We start from the raw sequence: 17,525 nt of genomic DNA, 5'->3' as shown, positions 1-17,525 counted from the left end.
TGTCATAACAATATAATTCCTTCTTCCCAGCTTCATTTTCTCCACACACTGTCAGGAATATTGGAATGGTTGCTGAAGAAGGAATTAATAAAGTCAGTTAATTCCTTGAAATGGAAGCTGGGTTTATGTCCTGGAAAAGAGGGTGTGAAGCTTATGGAGACATCGGCAGCATTTAATATTTCTGGGAATCACAGACTGCATGACCCAGTGGAAAGAAGCAGTTCTTCTCACTTTTATTCTCACACTGATGTGTGGAGGGAATTGAAGGACATGGACCATATGCAGACAGATGTGCAGTTTAAATTGGCATCATGGTCGGCACAGACATTGTGGGCCGAAGGGCCTGTTCCTGTGCTGTACTGTTCCATTTCTATGTTATCCTATTATTTTATGCAAGTTAACAACTTGACAGGAAATTTCAGATCAAACATACTCTGGCACCTAGTGTTCTAAGCTACAAGAGAAACATCGGGAGAAAGGCTTCTGATAAAACAAAGACACTGGACTGAACAATCTCGATGGGCAGATGCTCCTTTGTCAAGAAGTTCACACAAAATAAAAACATTGCTGTGTTATCGTGAAGTAAGCAGCCCTGTCATATGATGATATGGGTCAATCAATCAAATAAAAATATTGGCCCTTTAAATGCAAATGAGAATCCGCACAAGGACTAAAAAATAAAACAGGTTAAAAATCTGAAGGCTTTCAAACTCTGACAGATTCTTCCCCTTTGAACAGTAATCACCATCATTAAGAATAACTCTGAGGGGTTTAAACAAGCCAGTTCTAGGAGGTTAAATGTAGGTTTTCGACCAGCTTCCGAGTTCATTATATTCAATGTGCTAAATACTGGCTCCAGAGACCTAAGGCACGACATTAGACAGGATATGTCCCACACTTCCTGGGCATGAAGGTACTTCATTGTCTCAGGAGTTACTCTTGCAAGAAATTTTGCTAATTTCTTCCTTACAAAATGCACTTTCAAGCGGAAAAAATAAAAACAGAAAGGCTGCATTAATGTTTAACTTGCAGCAGGAATGTGGCACGGGTGAATTGTTTATCAGGAATCCTGTGGTAAATAACAACTTGCATTTTTAATACTTTCTGCCCTGAATGAAGACAAAATCACTTCACTTGTGCTACAACAAATAAAATGGGACATGGAGTCACATTAGGATGTTGTTCAGGTCGATGCCCACAAGTAAGGTCAAAGAATTAAGTTTTAATAAGCATCTTAAAGACATGAGGGAAGTTATTGGTTTACTATTGTCACATGTACCGAGATACAGTTAAAAACTTTCTTTTGCATGCCATCCAGGCAGATCATTTCAAGACATAAGTACATAGAGATAGTACAAAGGAAAAGCAATGACAGAATACGGAATATAGTTTTACAATTACAGAGAAAGTGCAGTGCAGGTAAACAGTAAGGTGCAAGGGCCACCACAAACTAGATTGTGAGGTCAAGAGCCCCTTTTTATCTCTTGTGTCCATTAAAGGGTCTTATAACAGCGGGGTAGAAGCTGTCCTTGAACCTGGTCGTATGTGCTTTCAAACTTTTGTATTCTCTGCCCGATGGGAGGTGGAAGCAGAGAGGATGACCAGGGTGGGAGTGATCTTTTAGGAAGGGAGTTGCAGAGCTTAGTGTTATGTTTGTTCTTCATCAAGAGACAAACTTTAACACCTGAACATTTTTATTAACCAACACCAGACTGGCTTGCTTTCCCTCTCTTTTTACAGCCACATCCTGTTCCCCCATGTGACCCCTTGCATTGCCTACTGGGAACTGTAGTTCTTTATTATAACTACGTAATAACACATAATAACACACTTAGGGCCTTTGTAGCTGAAGGCGTATTTTCCTCATATTTCCTTACAACATAGGAAGAGGCCATTCAGCGTCTTGAGTTCATGCTGGATCTCAGACCAATCCCATTGGTGGCCACCAGTGGTGAAGCAATTCCATGTGGAGAAAACCACGATATTAAAGTTATCAGGAGGTAAAGTCAGATAAATATTTAGAAACAGAATCCAACAGATTTAGTCATAGAGTCAGACAGCAGAGATACAGAACACTTGACCAACTATGACCATGCTGACAGTTCAGTGCCCATCTATACTAATTCTATTTATCAAGACTTGGTCCACAGCTGTCTACACCTTGGTGACTCAAATGCTTATCACGATAGTTCTTAATGTTGTGAGCATACCTGTCTCAACCACCAACTCAGGTGCCCCCTGAACCTCCTGCGCCTTCAGCTAAAGCTCTGCCCTCTGGTTTTAGACACGCCTGCTATTTGGAAAAGCTTCCCGCTATCTACGCTGTCTGTGCTCCACATAATTTTATGTATCATTGTCAAGTCTTCCCTCGGCATCCACCATTCCAAAGAAGACAAGCCCAGCCTCTCCACTGTAGGCACATTAGTGTAGCGGTTAGCATAACGCTATTACAGAGCCAGTGACCCATGTTCAGTTCCCGCCGCCGTCTGTAAGGAGTTTGTACGTTCTCTCTGTGTCTGCATGGGTTTCCTCTGGGTGATCCGGTTTCCTCCCACATTCCAAAGACGTACGGGTTAGGAAGTTGTGGGCATGCTATGTTGGAGCCGGAAGCGTGGGGACACTTGCGGGCTGCCCCCAGAACACTCTATGCAAAAGATGCATTTCACTGTATATGTGACTAGTAAAGATATCTTACCTTATCTTATCAACAAACAATCCACTGGCGGAACTCAGTGGGTTAAGCAGCACCAGGAAAGGAATTGTCAATATTTCGGGTCGAAACCCTGCATCAGGACTGGTGCAGATTTCAACCAGAAATATCCACAATTCCTTTCCCCCACAGATACTACCTGACCTGCTGAGTTCCTCCAGCAGATCGTTTATTGCTTCCAGATTCCAGCGTCTGCAGTTTCTTGTGTCTCCAGCCTCCCCAAGTCTTTTTTCATAGTTTCAGTGCTCCATCCAAGATAACATCCTGGTGAATGTCCTCCACCTTGATCCAGTGTAATCAGTTGTGGAGCCAAGTAGCAGAGGCGGTGAATGTGCTGGACAATGTGGGCAGGGTGTGGTGCACTGTGGTTGTGGTACACATCTGGAAATCTACATCTGGTAAGTAGCCAAACTGAATTTAACAAGCCTGATCACCTGAAGGCAGGTGTCAGAAATAAAGATGGAAATGATATTGTCATTAAAAATCAACTGCATCATTAATGCCCTTTAAGCAAAGGGATTTGCTATGTCTGTATAGTTTCGGCTCTGTGATGCTAGTTCTGAACCATAAATCTGACAATTGCCTCAGAGTACCTTACTTTGAAGAATGAATGTTAACTTGCCAGTGTTACTCAAAGTCCTGAAACAAGTAGTAAAATATGATGCACTTTTCTGCCAGGGAAACTGAATCACTAAAGTGTTGCTGAATAGTCAGTTCATGAGAATAAATCATCTTTCTTTCATGTGCCGGGCTGATGCCAACACATTCAATGCAAAGATGTATTTCACTGTGTGTTTCGATGTACATGTGACTAATAAAGAAATCTTATCTCTCTTATAATTTTGATTTACATTACATTCAACACAAGATCTGGAAAGGTCTGCAGGAGATAGTAGCAGACATATCTGGATGCACTCTTTGAGAAGTTAAATAATATAAACTAAAAGTCTTTGCTTAAATAATGCTCTTAAATAAGTAAGCAATTATCTATTTATTTATCAATCTATTTATTTATTTATCCAATTAATCTTAATTAATTAATGCTTTGCTTAAATAAGGAAGGCATGGTGGTGTAACGGTTAGCGTAATGCTTTACAGCACCAGCGACCCAGGTTCAATTCCAGCCACTATCTGTAAGGAGTTTGTACGTTTTCCCCATGTCTGCGTGGGTTTCCTCCGGTTGCTCCGGTTTCCTTCACATTCCAAAGACATATGGGTTAGGAAGTTGTGGGCATGATATGTTGGCGCTGGAAGCGTGGCGACACTTGTGGGTTGCCCCCAGAACAGTATGCAAAAGATGCATTTCACTGTGTGTTTCGATGTACCTGTGACTAATAAAGATATCTTATCTTATCTAAATGATTACATTAATTCTGAGTTCATTGCTTTTGCTGTTGATAAATGCACCTTATACTGATGTTGTTTAAGTTCAAACAAAACTTTAAACTATGCCTTTCATGACTTCTGGATATCAAGTAAATGTATTTGCAATGTAGACACCATTGTAATACATAGGAATACAAAGTGCAATGAAAGAATTTGCTGTTTCTTGTTGTCAGTGTTGATTCAGGAATAAAGGATCAACAGGGTCTTGAGAAAGCGCCACCATTTTTGCAAGTAGCATGGAACCTTTCACATCCACAAGAGATGGCAGACGAGGCCTTGGTTTAATGTCTCACCTGAAAGACACAACTCTCGCTGTAATACTCTGGGAATGCCAGTATAAATAACATGCCAAAGAGTCTGAGTCAATGATTCATGGAGAATGGTAGCACTAGTGAATGAAACTCACAACAATAATCTTAAGAAGTCTACCTATTGTCACTCTAGGCACATTTACTGTTCTGGCTAGTGCGGGGTATCACAGCTGGGGTATTAACTTATGATGAGGTAGTCCATAGCATGATTTTTATGGTCTTCTGTCCTTTGTGTACAGTAATTAGCAGGTGAAACATGGTTCAGAATTATTGGCAGCTGATGTGGGACTCTAAAAATCTGGGATGCAGTCCAGTATATATTCTGTCAGGAAAGTCATATGCTATTACATTGCACTGAAATAGCTCAAACAACTTCATTTGCAATGATTGAATTGGTGGTACAGGAGCTGTTGTTATTTGGGCAAACATTATGATCAACTTAATCAATTTATCACACAAAAGCATCAAAAAACAGCAGAAGGGCTAGATTATCTTTATTGTGTTGGCTGAGAGGAGATTCTTTTGAATTCCTATTGCTAGTTTTTCTTTCAAAATCAATGTTTCTCTGCATTAAATTGTTGCTTATGTGTATGTTCCCAAATCCTCTCATATGAGAGGAATTATTTAGAAATTCATTCACTTTTATTAGGCAGGTGAACATAGTAACAACTTGGCACACAGTACCATCCCCCCCAAACTACGGAAAATGAGATGAATGAGCAGTTAATCAGAATTTTGGTGTTGATTCACGGAGGACTGATCATGACAGCCATCTGCTCCTCTCTGATTCATACTCAGTTTAGCATACATAGCTTTAATTTGCAGACTGAAATACAATACCACCTGCTACTCTTGCTCTTAAATACCAATCAAACCAAATCCCTAGAGCTGGCCTGGAACCCTCAGTGTTAAACATAGAGGTACGAGAGTCACCAAATATTAGAATACAGTTACAGGATAAATACTAGACGGCATGCATTTAAGGTGAGAGAAGGTAAGTTCAAAGGAGATGTGTGGGGCAAGTTTTTTACACAGAGAGTGGTGGGTGCCTGGAATGTGCTGCCAGGGGTGGTAGTGGAGGTAAATACAATAGAGACATTTAAGCGGGTTTTGGATAGGCACATGGATGTGAAGAGAATAGAGGGATATGAACACTGGCAGATACATTAGGGACACTTAAAGAGACTCTTAGATAGCCACAAGAATGATAGAGGAATGGAGGGCTATGTGGGAGGGAAGGGTGAGATAGATATTAGAGCAGGATAAAATGTTGGCAAATTACTGTGGGCCGAAGGGCCTGTTCTGTGCTGTACTGTTCTATGTTCTATTAGAACATAGAACATTTCAGCACAGTACAGGCCCTTTGGGCCACAATGTTGTGCCGACATAGCTAATCCCTCCTACCTACAGAATGCCCATATCCCTCCATCTTCCTCTCATTCATGTGCCCATCCAACCCCCTCTTAAAAGCCTCCAATGGATTTGCCTCCACCACTCTATCAGGCAACGCATTCCAGGCATCCATCACTCTCTGAGTAAAAAACTCAGATGTCAGATTGTGTAGGCAAAGGGGATCAGTTTAGCTAGATGTTTAATTGCTCGTTTAATTAGTTTGGCACAACGTCGTGGGCTGAAGGGACTGTTCCTGTGCTGTACTGTTCTATGTTCTATGTAATGATTGTTGTTGGTAAGTCCAGAATCATCTCCCCATTCTGAATTGCCTTTTAACTGTGTCAGTTTATTGCAGAGCGTAGTTAGTAGTCAGCCACACTGCAGTATTACACATGGATTGAAACCAATAAAGACGGCAGATTTCCTCCCAAGATTGAAAACAAAATGACAATGAGGTGGTTTCATGTTCATTGCTACTGATATCTTTTGATTCTAATTACCATATTTGAATTCTTCTTTTTCTGTGATTGGACTCGCACTAATTTCTCCAGATCGTTAAGGATGCATTGTAAAGAAAGAAAACACTTTTGCTTCTGTTATAAAAGCAGAAATTGCTTAAAATACTCAGCAGATCAGGCAATGAATGTGAAGGAGGAACCAGTATTAATGTTTCATGCCTATCACACCCCCCCCCCCCCACTTGGATCCACCAATCACTTGCCAGCTCTTGCTTCACCGCCCCCTTCCCCTCACCTCTCTATACCAGCTATCTCCCCTCTATCTTTCAGCCTTACACAGACTAGACTGGAAGGGCTGAATGGCCTGTTTTCTGTGCTGCAGTGTTCTATGGCTCTATGGTTCTATCAACTGTCCATTTCCCTTCACAGATGCTGCCTGACCCACTGAGTTCCTCCAGCAGATTGTTTTGTTGTCCCAGAATCTAGCATCTGCAGTCTCTTGTGTTTCCTTAATGTTTCATATTGATGTTCTGATGAAAGCTCATCATTAAGCTACTGAAACATTAACACTGTAGTTCTTTCTCCACAGATGCTGCCTGACCTGCTAGCCTTTCCATCATTCTTTGATTTTATTTCAGATTTCCAGTATTTGCAGTTTTTTTTGCTTTCTGACAGTCATCGAGTGATAGCGAGAGATACAGCACAGAAACAAGCCCTTCAGCCTACTTGAGTCCTCACCAGCCATCAACCACACATTTACACTAATCCTACTCAAACCCATTTTATTCTCCCCACATTCCCATCAACCATTCATCTACACACTAAGGCCAATTTACATTGGCCAACATTCCTGCCAACCCTCACGTCCTTGGGATGTGGGAGGAAACCTGCAGGAAAACCACCTGCAGAACATGCAAACTCCACACAAACAGCATCGGAGGTTAGGATCAAACCCAGGTCCCCGGCGCTGTGAGATGACAGCTTTGCTAGCTGCACCACTGTGCCACTCCTGTTTCTGCCACTCTTGTTTCGAGGTAAGACCACACTTAGAGTATTGTGCTCAGTTTTGGTCGCCTCTATTTTAGGAAGGATGTGGAAGCTTTAGAGAGGGTGCAGAGGAGATTTACCAGGATGCTGCCTGGATTAGAGAACATGTCTTTTGAGGATAGGTTCAGCGAGCTAGGGCTTTTCTCTTTGGAGCAACGGAGGATGGGAGACGACTTGATAGAGGTGTACATGATTATGAGAGGCATAGATCGAGTGGACAGGCAGCACCTTTCTCCAAGGGTGACAATGGCCAATACCAGAGGACATCTGTTTAAGGTGAGTGGAGGGAAGTTTAGGGGAGATGTTAGAGGGAGGTTTTTTACACAGAGAATGGTGGGTGCCTGGAACGTGGCAGAGACTGATACCATAGGGACATTTAAAAGACACTTAGGTAGGCACATGGATGTAAGACAAATGGAGGGTTATGGGCTGTGTAGGAGGGAAGGGTTAGATTGATTGTGGAGTAGGTTTATATAGGTTGGCCCAACCTTGTGGGCCGAAGGGCCTGTATTGTGCTGTACTGTTCTATGTTCTATGTATGATGATGACAATAATGCAAAAAAGTGCATAAAAGATAAAACTTAGCTGAAGTTTTGAGGATTATCACTGACAAACATCTATCCGTCAACATACACAAACCATTTGTTGTGGAGAATGGTTCACTGTTTGTTTTCATGGCAAGAATTATAACATTTTGAAATAAATTACCAGTCCATTGAAGCAGATGCATCAACAAATTCAAAAGGCAATTACTTCTAGATAGAAGAATGATTCAGGGATATAAATCTTGAAATTAAAGTTATGACAGCAAATGAATGCTTAATGTGTTCAGTTCTACATTTGTCTCCTCCCTCTCAGCTGTTGGTACCTGACAATTGCAGCTTCTCATAATAGAACAAGCAGGTTGCTATGAGAATCCATGAGTGCAGCTTCAACAGTGAAGCGTGCCCACGATATTGCCCGAATCTAGGTTCTAGAAGCACAAAACTGCAGTCGCAGAAATCTGAAATAAAAACAGAAAATGCTGGGAATACTCAGTAGGTCAGGCAGCATCTACAGAAAGAGAAGCAGAGTTGATATTTCACATGGATAACCTTCCATCTGACCTGGGTCCGAAACCTGAAGTCCCACACCACCAGGTTCAAGAACAGCTACTTCCCTTCAACCATTCGGTTCTTGAACCAATTGGCACAACCTTAATTACTGCAGTTTAGTAATACTATGACCACTTTCATCACTTTGCATTAAAATAGACTGTTTGGTTCTGATTGTGTTCTTTCTCGTAAAAATTGTGTATAATTTATGTTTAACATGTTTTTCTTGTGAATGCTACTTATTTGATGCTGTGTGTCTGTGATGCTGCTGCAAGTAAGTTTTTCATTGCACCTGTGCATACATGTACTTGTGCCTATGACAATAAGCTCGACTTTGACTTTTGCTCACAGAACAGGGAAACAGGCCATTTAGCAGATTGAGTCTACACTCATTATCGAGCACCATTTTACATAGAACATAGAACAGTACAACACAATACAGGCCCTTCAGTCCACAATGTTGTGCCAACCTTTAAACCTCACCTAAGACTATCTAACCCCTTCCTCCCACATATCCCTCGATTTTAAATTCCTCCATATGCTTATCTAGTAATCTCTTGTATTTGACCAATGTACCTGCCTCCACCACCGCCCCAGGCAGCGCATTCCATGCACCAACCACTCTCTGGGTAAAAAACCTTCCTCTGATATCTCCCTTGAACTTCCCACCCATTACTTTAAAGCCATGCCCTCTTGTATTGACCATTGGTGCCCTGGGAAAGAGGCGCTGGCTGCCCACTCTATCTATTCCTTTTAATATTTTGTGCACCTCTATCATGTCTCCTCTCATCCTCCTCCTCTCCAAAGAGTAAAGCCCTAGCTCCCTTAGTCTCTCCTCATAATCCATACTCTCTAAACCAGGCAGCATCCTGGTAAATCTATCTGCACCCTTTCCAACACCTCCACATCCTTCCTGTAATGATGCAACCAGAACTGGATACAGTACTCTAAGTGAGGTCAGGATTGAACCTGGGTCACAGCTGCACCACTCTGGGGGGAACTGTAAATAGAGGGAGATAAATGAGACCATAAGAAATAACTGCAAAACACAGCAGTCATTGGAGATCTGGAAGAAAGCAGGATGCTCCAAATGTTCAGCAGGTCAGGCAGCACTGTGGAGAGAGTAAAACTGAGTTAACATTACAAATTAATGACCTTATACTAGTCGAGGTTTTTGTGGAGTGGGCCTTATACTATAACTTTTTGACTCAGGTGAGAATGTTGTACAGTGAACTAGAGATTGCAGGGTGCCAGAGAACCGGAGGGCTGCAATGCTTATGCCTCCGTTCAAAATGGGGGAGAGGTAAACACAGCATTTAAACCACTGTGGTGGGAAAATTTATAGAAACTATAATCTGAATTCAATTAGCACTTGGATAAACATGAATAATAACTGGGAGCCAGCAGAGCAAACCCATCAACACTATCCCGCTTTTCATTTCTCTGTAATCATACGATTTGTTCTTTCTCACATGTCCATTAAGTTCCCTTTAATTCTTTTGCCTCCTACTTACACTGGCGATAAATTACAGTATCTAATTAACCTACCGGCATGTTTTTGGGATGTGGGAGTAAACCAGAATACTCAGGAGGGAGCATGCAAACTCCTCACAGAAAGCACCAGAGGTCAGGTTTGAACTCAGGTCACTGGAGCTGAGAGAGAAGTTGTGTGTGTATAGTTGTGGGAGACAAACTTTGGTAAAGATGTGAGGGTCTCTGACTGGAATGGTTTCAGGTACAAGGGATTTGTTATGTGGTGATGCAGGAGAAGGTCAGATTATGTTTAATGAAATGAGGGCCTTCATTTAATGCCAATTTCAATGGTCCTTCCCAGAACAGAGACTGCTTTTAACAAAATCAATAAAGAATATGTTAAGACTAAATAAAGCAAACAAACTGGAGTAGAGCTGAGGAGAATTGTTATTTTACATACAACAAGTTGTTTTAACTTCCTTAAAAGGATGGTGGAAGCAGATTTAATTTGCAATGGGATATGGCTTCAAGATGTAGAGGTGAAGAGCGGAACAGTGGGATTAATTAGAGAGTTCTTCCAAAAAGTAATCACAACCACAATGGGCTGAAGAGCCTGCTTCCGTGAAGTGGTTCTATGATTTTAGGAAAACAATCTGTAAGTTTATGACCACGAAGTTCTCATGGGTGCTCTAGTATGAATATTAATGAGTGAGAAGTGTGAATGCAAAAAAAGAAGCTTACAATTAAAAGAACTATCATTCTATGAATTTGTTATAGCTTAACATACCTCTCCAGAATCTGTTCATGTATTTCTGACTGATTCCAAATTAATCCAGATAAAAACGTTACATTTTAATGGATTTTCAGTAGGATCAGTATGAAAGTCATCAGGTACTTTTCTATCCTGTGCTATGAATCTCTCTTCACCACAAAGAGCTGCAAGGTTAGTTATCTCCGTCATCTTGTGACACGGTTTGCAGATTCCGTGAGTTCACTGGAGGACGCAACCTGTCCCGGACAGGAAGAACCGGTTCTTTTTTGCAGAAGAAACGCTGCTGTCATCTCTCTTCTGTCCAACTCAGAGTGCATCAAAAAATGTTGAACTGGAGTCACCTTTGCTGTATAGGTAGTTCTGAGATTCCCAAAGGATAGCAAAATGCCAACCTGACTTCATAGCAAAATTGGGCAGACACAGCGTTTATATTGGAGAAGCAATAAAAATCACACCAATACAAAGAGATTGTAATAACTGAAGGGATAATTGGTAATTGGTTTATTATTGTCACATGTACTGAAATACATGCCATCCAGTCAGATCATTCATACATAAGGTAGTAAAACGGAAAAACAGCATGCAGAAGATAGTGTTGCAGTTGCAAAGAAAGTGCAGTGCAGGTAGACAAATAAAGTGCAAGGGCCACGACAAGGTAGATTGGGAGATCAAGAATACAAGAGTTCATCTTTTAGTGGATGAGAGGTCTGTTCAAGAGAATGATAACAGCGAGATAGAAGCTTTCCCCGAGTCTGGTGGTTCATGCTCTCAGGCTTTCGTATCTTCTGCCCAACAGGAGAGGGGAGAAAAGAGAATGACGGGGTAGGAGGAGTCCTTGATTATGTTGGCTGCTTTCCTGAGGGAGCAGGAAGTGTAGACGGAGTCAATGGAGGGGAGGCTGGTTTGCGTGATAGTCACAAATTACGTATCGATTACTGGAATGGAAAGACTGTCGTATGAGGAGACATTGATTCCCATTATTCTTTGGAATATAGAAAATTGAGAGGTGACCAAAGAAATTTAAAAAAACATTAGTAGACGGCTCAGCAGTGTAGATACAGTCTCCATCTGAGATTCCATGGATTAGACCATTTGCCTTTGGATAAGAGAATCCTCATTGAAATTTGTCACTTGTTGCATCTACTAATGGAAGCTTGGAGCAAAACAGGATTGCATTATTGACTTTATTATTTCAAAAATAAACTTTATTCATAAAAATATATATACAACTACAAAAAACAAAATGCATGGCCCTCCTTACATTTGTAGTGTTGTTCGGTCTACCCATTCATAGTGTTTTCGGTTCCATATATTGGTAGTGATTGCATTACTGCTTTTTTTAAAATTCCAAATACTTATTCATAAGACAAGATATATCCAAAACAATAAACACAGTTCAAAGGTCTTTACATTCTTAGTGTCATTTGGTCAATACATTCACTACTGTTAGAACCATAGAACCATACAGCACAAAACAGGCCCTTCGGCCCGACATGTTGCACCGTCCATCAAACCACCCTCACACTATCTAACCCTTTCCTCCTGCATATCACTCTATCTCACATTCCTCCATATGCCTATCCAACAAACTCTTGAACCTGTCCAATGTACCTGCCTCCACCACCACCCCAGGCAGTGCATTCCATGCACCAACCACTCTCTGGGTGAAAAACCTCCCCCTGACATCTCCCCTGAACCTCCCACCCATAACCTGAAAGCCATGCCCTCTCGTTTTGAGCATTGGTGCCCTGGGAAGGAGGCGCTGACTGTCTACTCTATCTATTCCTCTTAATATTTTATATACCTCTATCATGTCTCCTCTCATCCTCCTCCTTTCCAGTGAATAAAGCCCAAGCACCTTAAGCCTCTCCTCATATTCCATAAGCTCTAATCCAGGCAGCATCCTGGTAAATCTCCTCTGCACCCTCTCCAACGTCTCCACATCCTTCCTATAATGCGGCGACCAGAACTGAACACAGTACTGTAAGTGCGGTCTAACTAGAGTTTTGTAAAGCTGCATCATCACTTCGCGGCTCTTAAACTCAATCCCACGACTTATGAAAGCTAACATCCCATAGGCCTTCTTAACTGCTCTATCCACCTGTGAGGCCATCTTTTTTTTACATAGCACCATTTCCACTCATGTGGCCCCCTGGGGCGATACACCCTCCTATTGTTTTAGGGGCATTGTTGCCGCACCCAGCCCCTCCATGTGCAGTAGCAGAAGGAGCCTCGACTGTGGTCCTTCCCCACAGAGCCTTTGCATTGGCTGCACCGAGCTTCAGCGTGTCCCTCAGCACGTACTCCTGCAGCCTGGAATGTGCCAGTCGGCAACGTTCCCTTACGGACATCTCGCCGTGTTGGAAGACCAACAAGGATCCAATAAGGATCTTTTATTGAGTTGATGATCTTCCAGCAGAACTTGATGTCCATCTCTGTGTGTTTCCCTGGGAAGATCCCTTAAATCAGAGAGTGCTCTGTTATGCAACGGCTCAGGGTGAACCGGGACATGGACTCTTGCATCCTTCTCAACACCCTCTTTGCAAATCCACGGTCTGCAAAGAGCTGGATGATAGTCTCCTCCTCAATGCAAGCATCCTAGGTTGCAAGCACCAAGCAGTGACTGGACATGTTAACTACTGTGTCATTTTTTTGTCCAAAATCGTGCAAATTGGGTTGATCATCACGTTTACAGCATTAGAATCCAAGTTTTGCACAATACCAGATTGAGTCCCTATGACTCTATGACTCAGTGCCAAGCTGGTACTGAACATCTCTATGTTCCTTGATAAATAATAAAGATTTCTCTGATGCTTCCCAATGTACCAACCATTTCCCTGTGTAGACCCTTCTTGTGCAGTTTGCCTCATCTATGTTCAAGTCAAGTCAAGTCGAGTTTATTGTCATGTGCACAAGTCCAATGAGGTACAGATACAATGAAACACTTGCTTGCAGCAGTATCACAGGCACGTAGTTTCAGACAACACACAAAATATAAATTATACATATATTGTACATAAATGATACAATGCAGTGAAGGAAAAAACTTTGCAAAACAAGACATTGATGCAAAAACAAGTTCATGGCAGTGCAAGAGGGGGTCCGTGGTGTTCCGTTGCTGATGTAAGATTAGGGTTGTGCAGGTCAGTTCAAGAACCCAATTGTTGTAAGGAAGTAGCTGTTCCTGAACCTGGTGGTGTGGCACTTCAGGCTTCTGGACCTCCTGCCTGATGGTGGCAGCGAGAAGAGGGCATGACCCAGATGGTGGGGATCCATGATGATGGATGCCGCCTCCTTGAGGCAGCGCCTCCTGTAGATGCTGTTACTGGTGGGGTGCACTGTGCCCATGATGGACCAGGCTGTGTCTACTACTCTCTACAGCCTCTTGCGTTCCTGTGTATTGCAATGGAAGAAGAAGAGTTCCCGTGTCCTGGCTAACACGAAACTCTTCATCAATGTCAATGAATCAGATTATCTGGTCTGTATCGCAGTGTAGTTCATGGGAGCTTGCTGTGTACTAAACAGTTGCTACTGTGTTTGAAAAACACAGACTGTAAAATGCTTTGGGACCACCCAAAGCTATAAAGGTGCTAGATAAATGCAAATCTTTCTTTCAGAGTGGGGTTTCTGCCAATGGTAGAACTCGCTGCACAATTTAAATCACGAGCAGGTGGCCAATTGGCTTTGGTGGCTTATCACCTGGGATGCAGAGTTGAAAATTTGTCCTGGGATTTCCTTGTGGTCCACTCAATTATTATGCTTCTTGCAAAATTATTAACTTTCAAGAATAAATGTTGACGCATCTCAGTGACATGGAGTTCACTGACAGTTCACTGCTGACAACCAGAGCACTCTCCAGCTCTGTAATGACCCCAAGGAACCCATTATTTATTTTCTGTATTCCAGAAATGTGTTCTAGACTGACATTTTTCCTACCATGTCAAAATTAATATCTGTATGCCTAGAAATTGAAGTTCACACACTTTTGATGTGCTAAACATATGATAATGCACTCATCTGCACTTGAATAGTCACAGAGTTATACAGCACAGAAAAAGGCCCTTCAGCCCAACCTGTCCATGCCAACCAAGTTGCCTACCTGAGCTAGTTCCATTTGCCTGTGTTTGGCCCATATCCCTCTAAATCTTTCCCATCCATGTACCGATCTAAATGTCTTTTAAACGTTGTAATTGTACCTGCCTCTACCACTTCCTCTGGCAGCTTTTTCAATATACCCACCACCCTCTGTGTGAAAAAGTTACCCCTCAGGTCCCTTTTAAATCTTTCCCCCCTCACCTTAAACCTATGCCCTCTAGTTCTTGGTTCCACAACCCTGGGAAAGAGACTTGAGTGTATTCATCCTATCTACTCGCCTCATGGTTTTATACAACTTGAGAAGAACACACTTCAGTCTCCTACGCTCCAAGGAGAAAAGTCCTAACCTGCCCAACCTTTCCCTGTGACACGTGCCCTTGAGTCCCAACAACATCCTTGTAAATCTGCTCTGCACTCTTACCAGTTTAATGATGTCTTTCCTGTAACAGGGCAACCAAAGTTGTACCCAATACTCAAAGTGTGGTCTCACCAAAGTGTTGTACAACTGCAACATAACGTCCCAACTCCTATACTCAGTGCCCTGACTAGTGAAAGCCAGTGTGCCAAACTCCTCCTTCACCACCATGTCTACCTGTGAGGTCACTTTCAGCGAACTATGTACTTGTACTCCAAGGTGCCTGCATACCACAACACACCCCAGGGCCCGACTATTCACTGTATAAGTCCTACCCTGGTCTGACTTCCCAAAATGCGACACTTCACACTGATATGAATTGAAAGCTATTTGCCAGTCTTTAGCCCACTTCCCTAATTGATCAAGATCCCCTTGTAATTTTTGATAACCTTCTTCACGGTTTACAATACTGCCTATTTCAATATCATCCGCAAACTTACCACCCATGCCTTGTACATTCACATCCAAATCAAAACATTGCAGAATGGGTACAATGGAAGTGAGGGAAACAGGGTGAGAGGGACATTTCATTCTCCAGTATGTGAAGTTTTCCCCCACCTCAACATGAAGAACAGGCCCACTCATTGCCCGTGCTGTGGATTGCCCCAATGGTTGCCCAAGGCAAACAGATTAGAAGGGGTGGTAGAAAAAAAAGCCAGTGATTCATAATGGAAGCAACAGTGAATTATTTAACACACTGCTGGGAGAAGCCACATGCAGGACATCAATACCGCCATGCATGTTCCTGAAACATGCATTTAGGCATCTGTAGCTATTTTTGCGAGTTGTAGCCAATTCAACACAGTGCACGATGACACACCAGACAATGACATTGCCTAACAACTATACTTTTTTATTCATCATGATTGATTTAAACAACTCAAAAATTCACCACATAGTTTCAAACAATCACTTAACTCTTTAGTTTCACAATTCTTTTAGTTATTTGCACTGGAAAGGGTTTAGAAGAGCTTTACCCGGGTGCTGCCTGGATTAGAGGGCATAAGGAAAGAACATAGAACATCAAACACTACAGCACAGTACAGGCCCTTTGGCGCACAATGTTGTGCCGACATTTTATCCTGCTCTAAGATCTATCTAACCCTTCCCTCCCACATAGCCTTTCAATTTTCTATCATTCATGTGGCTATGTAAGAGTCTCTTAAATGTCCCTAATGTATCTGCCCCCCACAACCTCTGCCGGCAGTGCGTTCCACACACCCACCACTCTCTTTGTAAAAAGCTTACCTCTGACATCCCCCTTATACCTTCCGCCAATCACCTTAAAATTATGCCCCCTGGTGTTAGCCATTTTCACCCTGGGAAAAAGTCTCTGACTGTCCACTCGATCTGTGCCTCTTATCATCTTGTACACCTCTATCAAGTGTCACGAACCAGCAACAAAAGAAACACACTGAGCATGATTCAGTGTTAAAAACTATTTTATTAATCACTACTTATGATAATACGTAAAATAAAAGTAAAAATGTTAGTATGTTAGAATTCAAAAATGTTAAACCTCGAACGTTAACCCCAAAACTAAACTCGTCGTGTGTGTGTGACAAAGTCCAAAACTCCCAGTTCCGGAATGGTTCTTAAAGTTCAGTTCCGCAAGCCATAAGGTGAAACATGAGCAAGGGCTTCTTCAACAACCACCGTTGTCTGAAGATAAGATGTAGATGTAGAAAAACATAGAGAGAGAGTACATACGAAATCCAAATGTTCCACGATGGAACCCAAACGACACTTCAGTGTTTACTCGGTAGTGACTTCCTCACCCCGCAAGCATCCGAACCGTGGTCGTCCACACACAAATACCTGTTTCCTTCTACAGGTCAGCAACTAAGTGAACTCCACCGGATTACTTCCAACTTCCATACATGGATTTCAGTGGCAAACACAGTTATTGTTTCTCATCCATCGATAGAGAAAACAAGCAGGCTGGTGTCTCTCTCCCTTCTCTCTCTCTCTCCTTCTGCTTCTTCTTCTGACTTCTTCAACAACGTCATTACGTCCTTTATCTTCTATTGACGTAAGCACGCCCCACACACACATACACACACACTCTCTATCTTCAAGGGACTTTCACTGAGTCCATAACACAAGTCACCTCTCATCCTCCTTCTCTCTAAAGAGAAAAGCCCGAACTCATTCAACCTATCCTGGTCTCCAATTCAGGCAGCACCCTGGTAAATCTCCTCTGCACCCTCTCTAAAGATTCCACATCCTTCCTATAATGAGGCGACCAGAATTGAACACAATACTCCAAGTGTGGTCGAACCAGAGTTCTACAGAGCAGCAACATTACCTTGTGGCTCTTGAACTCAATACCCCGACTAATGAAGGCCAACACTCCATACGTTTTCTTAACA

The sequence above is a fragment of the Pristis pectinata genome, chromosome 2, assembly GCF_009764475.1.
Source record: "Pristis pectinata isolate sPriPec2 chromosome 2, sPriPec2.1.pri, whole genome shotgun sequence".
In the NCBI taxonomy this organism is placed as follows: Eukaryota; Metazoa; Chordata; class Chondrichthyes; order Rhinopristiformes; family Pristidae; genus Pristis; species Pristis pectinata.
The sequence above is the reverse complement of the archived record's forward strand: the minus strand, read 5'-3'. Positions refer to the sequence as shown.